The sequence below is a fragment of the Carlito syrichta genome, unplaced genomic scaffold, assembly GCF_000164805.1.
Source record: "Carlito syrichta isolate Samal-C Ts95f unplaced genomic scaffold, Tarsius_syrichta-2.0.1 Scaffold308818, whole genome shotgun sequence".
NCBI lineage: Eukaryota > Metazoa > Chordata > Mammalia > Primates > Tarsiidae > Carlito > Carlito syrichta.
The window spans coordinates 300,759-307,338 of NW_007252914.1; the positions used below are offsets into that span (position 1 = coordinate 300,759).

At 41.2% G+C, this 6,580-nt stretch overlaps 1 pseudogene; it reads right to left on the bottom strand.

Moving 5' to 3' along the window:
* Positions 1-1,371: 1,371 nt before the first annotated feature.
* On the bottom strand, positions 1,372-1,728 carry LOC103268327 (annotated as a pseudogene).
* Between the last annotated feature and the right edge of the window lie 4,852 nt (positions 1,729-6,580).

Below are 6,580 nucleotides of genomic sequence, written 5' to 3' on the forward strand. Positions count from 1 at the left end.
GGGGGATTGCATCCTGATAAGCCCACGATCAGTTGAAAATATCCTAAGTCAAAAGTGCATTTAATACACCTAACCTACCAATCATCATAGTTTAGCCTAGAGTACCTTAAATGTACTTAAAATGCTTACATTGGCCTACAGTTGGGCAAAATCATCTAACACAAAGTCCATTCATAATAAAGTGTTGAATATGTAATTTATTGAATACAGAAAGTAAAAGAATGATTTTGAACCTTAAAATCTTGTTGAACAATTATAAGTCAGGGACTGTCTGTATTTTTTCTGTAACTATTTCAGAGCACTTTTGTTTGGTGTTTGGAGAATGAACTTTGGTACACTCTGCACTGTGTTCATATAAACCTACTGAGAACACTCTTCAGGGCTGCTCTTCTGATACTTAGTGAGCTTTCTTATCTCTGCATTCACACTGTCTCTCCAAGTTTTAGTCAAACAGATTTTTGTGGTCCCTCAGATCTGAGAAATTTATATTTACTTGTAGATAACACTTTTTTTCATTAAAAGAAAAGATATAATAGATATGAAGGAAATAATAGTTTGAAACTATCATCTACCTTCCAAAGAATGGATTCCACCAATCCAAAATGTCACTGGAAACTCTTGCTCTACCCTTGGAGTTAAGCAAACAAGGATAAAGAGTTTTATGTGTGTTGTTTGGGTTATGTGTGTTGTTTAGAGTTAGTGTGTTATGTGGGTCCCCCAATAAACAGATGCCAAAACATGATTAGATGTACAAGAGAGGTATTGGAGGGAAGTTCTGTAAAGGATAAACAGAAAGGAACAGAGTAGACAGGGGGAGTCTTTAGATCATGATGTAGTTCACACACCTGTGAAAGGAGGAGGACGGAAGGAGGATTGAACTTCAAACTACAGCACACTGCTAAGAAACTCCAGACAGTTGATAGGAAATTTCTTACCCAAAGTCACAAATTAAAGGAGTTCTGCATCCCAGAGGAGCAGGTCGGCACTAGTAACCCTCAGTCATGGGCTGGTAGCAGCCCAGAGTGCAAAGGCAGTGATGGATCGAGAGGTCATCAGCTGGGGCTGTCAGTCAACTCTGCCCCTTACCGCAGGAAATCTGACTGGGGCATCTTTATGGCCATAAAGTCAGATGACCTGGGCTTGAATTCTAGTTCTACCACGTTAGAAGTTATCTGACTTGTCTGAGCCCCAAATTCCTCAACTGTAAAATGGAAATTATTAAGATACCCACCTCAAAGAATTGTTATGAGAATAGCATGAGACATATAATATTTTTACCACCTTGCCTGGCATATCAAACACCTCAATAAATATTAACTATTTTTTGACACCCAAATCTCTTTTATTGGGGGGAATGGGGGGCCATGATCCTCACTGCACAGCTCGTTCATTGGTGCTGCTTCCTGAGTCCTGGGACTTGATCACATCAGGCAGCTCAGGCAGGCCGGAGACGGGCTTGATGTGCAGAGCCTCAAAGGTGTCATATACCTGGAAGGCCAGCCACACTGTGACTGGGGCCTGTGGTTGTGCTGCTTGGCTGGTGAAGTCACACTCGCCCAGCGTCTGGCTATCATCCAAGATCTGGTCGTCCTTTTACAGACACTGCTCATCAGGCGGCCGCTTGAGGATGTCCTCGACGATGCACTTCAGCTCAATCACAGTGCTCAACTCTTTGGCTCCCATGAAAGTGGTGGTCTTGTGGTGCCAGATCATGAGGAACTCGTCCATCATGGCAGCTGCCTCTCCCCAGTATTAACAATTTTTACTACACATACTTTTAGCTGGTCCAGAGTCAGAAGTCTTAGCTCTCAGGGAATTTTGACTGCTGGTGAAACGCTGGAAGGTGGGAGAAAGCCTTCCCTGCATGTGACACACAGTGCAGGTGAAACTCTTCTCCAGGGTCTTTTGAATGTGATTATTTCTCTCTGCTTCTCAGATAGCAAAGGCCTTCATTGCTGAACTTCACCTCCAAATGCTTCACATCAGGGAAAAGGACAACAGCCCCATTTTCCCACGAGATTGGCATGGCTGGTTTGAGGACCCTCATTTGCGATAAAGTTCTCAGTATATTCTTTTTGAGTGAATGAGTAATTTCTATTAGTAGAGTCCAGTGAGTTATTTATTCTGTGTGCCTTCTGCAGAGGTCAATAGTGCTGTTCCAGGATTGGTCAAGCAAATTACAGAATATTGAAAAGATCAAGATCAGTCAGGCAAATTACAGAATATTGAAAAAAATATAACACAGCCATAAAGAAGGACAAAATTATGAACTTCACAGCAACTTGGATGGACTTCGAGTTTATAATACTTAGTGATCTATCACAAAAGCAAAGAACTTAGTATCACATGTTCTCGCTCATAAGTGGACCTTGAGTAATTATTGTAATACTATAAGAAAAGCATTGTCATTAGTAGGGAAATTGCTGGGGGTGGGGCAGGATTGGCAGTAGTGGGATTCTGCTGGAGGAGTGGGGACAAACTTCGTCAACAAGGGTAACTGCATAATGAACATTTGTATACTTAACCCTGAATTGTACCCTGCATCTTTTTTTTTTTTTTAGTTGGAGTCTCACTCTGTCGCCCAGACTGGAGTGCAGTGGCCGCTTCCGGCCACCGCAGCCTCGACCTTCTGGGCTCCGGCCATCCTTCCGCCTCAGCCTTCCAAGTAGCTGGAACTACAGATGTGTGCTACCATGCCCGGCTAATTTTTTTGATTTATTGTAGAGATGAGGTCTCGCTGCCCAGGCGAGTCTCGAACCCGCGGGCTCAGGCAATCCACTCACCTCAGCCTCCCAAAGGCGCAGGATTACAGGCATCTTTAAAATAAAAATTTTAAAAAAAATTCTTTTTTTTTTTTTGAGTTGGAGTCTCACTCTGTCGCCCAGACTGGAGTGCAGTGGCCGCTTCCGGCCACCGCAGCCTCGACCTTCTGGGCTCCGGCCATCCTTCCGCCTCAGCCTTCCAAGTAGCTGGAACTACAGATGTGTGCTACCATGCCCGGCTAATTTTTTTGATTTATTGTAGAGATGAGGTCTCGCTGCCCAGGCGAGTCTCGAACCCGCGGGCTCAGGCAATCCACTCACCTCAGCCTCCCAAAGGCGCAGGATTACAGGCATCTTTAAAATAAAAATTTTAAAAAAAATTCTTTTTTTTTTTTTGAGTTGGAGTCTCACTCTGTCGCCCAGACTGGAGTGCAGTGGCCGCTTCCGGCCACCGCAGCCTCGACCTTCTGGGCTCCGGCCATCCTTCCGCCTCAGCCTTCCAAGTAGCTGGAACTACAGATGTGTGCTACCATGCCCGGCTAATTTTTTTGATTTATTGTAGAGATGAGGTCTCGCTGCCCAGGCGAGTCTCGAACCCGCGGGCTCAGGCAATCCACTCACCTCAGCCTCCCAAAGGCGCAGGATTACAGGCATCTTTAAAATAAAAATTTTAAAAAAAATTCTTTTTTTTTTTTTGAGTTGGAGTCTCACTCTGTCGCCCAGACTGGAGTGCAGTGGCCGCTTCCGGCCACCGCAGCCTCGACCTTCTGGGCTCCGGCCATCCTTCCGCCTCAGCCTTCCAAGTAGCTGGAACTACAGATGTGTGCTACCATGCCCGGCTAATTTTTTTGATTTATTGTAGAGATGAGGTCTCGCTGCCCAGGCGAGTCTCGAACCCGCGGGCTCAGGCAATCCACTCACCTCAGCCTCCCAAAGGCGCAGGATTACAGGCATCTTTAAAATAAAAATTTTAAAAAAAATTCTTTTTTTTTTTTTGAGTTGGAGTCTCACTCTGTCGCCCAGACTGGAGTGCAGTGGCCGCTTCCGGCCACCGCAGCCTCGACCTTCTGGGCTCCGGCCATCCTTCCGCCTCAGCCTTCCAAGTAGCTGGAACTACAGATGTGTGCTACCATGCCCGGCTAATTTTTTTGATTTATTGTAGAGATGAGGTCTCGCTGCCCAGGCGAGTCTCGAACCCGCGGGCTCAGGCAATCCACTCACCTCAGCCTCCCAAAGGCGCAGGATTACAGGCATCTTTAAAATAAAAATTTTTTTAAAAAGAAAAGGTCATCCCATCCTTATAATCCACAGAATATATGAAGCATTAACATTCTAATGTCTTAACTTTTTATCAGAATTTATAGGTGACAAGAAGAACGCACTACCTCAAAGCATTGCTATGGTCAAATTAAAATAAGTGTGGATTTATTCACCACTTCTCTTCAGCAGTCTTAAATTTACTGAACTGACTTCTGCGTTTCCAGAATTCTATCTCTGTGAAGCTTGAAGCGATGGAGAGCCATTATTGCTTTGGAAACTTTACTAAAGCAGCTCTGCACAGATTCTGTTCCACTTTCCCACATACCAAGTATAAGTGGTTGTTAATTAAAGATAGTGGCTTCATAGCCCAGGAAAAAAGTGGACAGAGAAACACGAAGCTACGTGACATCTCACATCCACAATAGAGTTCTCTATGCTATAGGAATTCTGATGTGAAGTGGTTATGAGACCTGTTTTGGAAACATTTCTAGGAAATATTCTCTAGGAAAAATTACTGAGGAAAGAGCTTATTCACTTGTATAATCTCATAATTGAATTTATTAGTGGTATTACTGTCTAATCTTTTGCAAAACTTTAATGATTCTGTCATCTGAGAAGTTCCATCAAGGGGAAAAGGAGTGAGGAAACTAACATTGGTTAAATATAATATGCCAGTAATATGTCTCACAGCCTACCTATGGAGTGTGTATTATCCACGTTTTACAGAAGGCTGAGATTTCAGGTTAAGGAAATTGTACAAGATTCCCAAGTTATTAAATGGCAGAGTAAAGATTCCAATCTAAATCTGCCTGCCTCCAAAATCTATGCTCAGTCTAACACATACAGTCTAATACATATACTGATTGCCATACCCTTCCTGTGGGGGACACCGGTGACCTTCGAAGCAACCTTGATTCAAAAGCCATTTTGATTTTAATGACAACTGAAAAATTCTTATTTTAAAATATCTCCCTCACTGATCTCTGTAATTTCCTGTTAGGGGCTGGTTGCTTGACTTCAGTTCTTACTTTCTTTTAAAATACAAATTATCCTGAGAGATGAGACACTTATTATGAATAAGTGTTTCAAGCACTTTATTTTCTAAAGGGTGACTTTGCTAGCATTAGACGACACTGTTACCTGGGGAAGAGAGAGAGGGGTTCACAGGGGGAAATGGCAAAAAGGGAACAATAGGAGACAACAAATACATGAGTCTATTTCAGAATTTTATTTGAGGCTGAATTCAGTGATCTTTCTGCTTTTTAGAAGAATAAACTCTAGATTTTAGAATGTGCATACTTCTCTTGTGGTACTGTTGTGTGAAATAAATGAGACATTTGAGAATGTTTTGTAATGTAAATGGTTTAATATAAACAAAATATGGTGAGGTACCATTTTGATTTATAAATTAATTCCATTTTTTATGGTCAAATATACTTCCTTTTCCACCTGGCTCTATTCTCTTGATCATGTACCTAGTGTAAGTGGCAGGGGCAAAGGGGGTGAGTAACAGAAATATGTCTGGGCACTAGAAAAAAATTATATAGATCAATGACTTGTTCTAAAAAATAATTGTTTAAAATTTCAAATGGAAAGAGATGTGTTTTAGGGAAATATTTGAACACATTTTTCATAATGTTTAACATTATTTTCTCATAGTTTTAAAACACAGTTGGTGTTTCCATCAATTTGACTTAAAAAAAATTAAGAACTATGTTAAAATTTACCAGCAGAGGGGAGTGAAGGAACACAGAACAACTTTCAGTTTAGGGTCATTTTTGTGCATAAACAGGGCAGGAAAGTCCTCAAATCTATGCTTTTTAGTAGCCAGTGGCGCCCTGTGAGCACATTAAATTTTATTAACAGCTCAATTTGCAATGGAAGGGAAACAAACAGATCTGTAGGTCACAATGGCCTTGACATTTTATCCAAAGTTATAGGAGATGAATAGAATGAACTACCTCAGTGCTTTTTTATGACCAAGTTTTCCCAATTTGAAGTTTTATTTCCAAGTTTCTGGAAACAATAGTGAAACCAGTTTTATTATACTAAAATAAATTTCCTACTTTTGCATGTTTATTTAAAAATATTCATTTAGAACCAAATTCCAGTGAAATCACTTTAAAGTGCTGCTCTATGTCATTGTGGGTGAAAATTTGACTTACACAAACTGTATCTCAGGCATACACAGTCTGAGGGAATATGGGAACATAATCTGATGCCTGTTCAAAATGTACCAGAAATGCACATGTGTGTATGCACACACACAAACACACATACACACACTCCTTTAAGAATCCATTTATTTACCTCTAGATGGGTGCTAGTTAATGTTCTAAAACCTTTTTAGATCTTGAAGGAAGGTGATTTTTTAATACATAAACCCCTACCTAGAAGGAATAAACAGCAATAATCATTGTCAACAATCTGAAATATTTATTGAGTGATTCCCATGCTAGACATTAGAGACACAAAGATGCAGAAGAGGTCATTACCTTGAGAGGAACAATCCAGTTGAGAAGACAAATAAGAGTACATTTTGCAATGAGATACCTCTT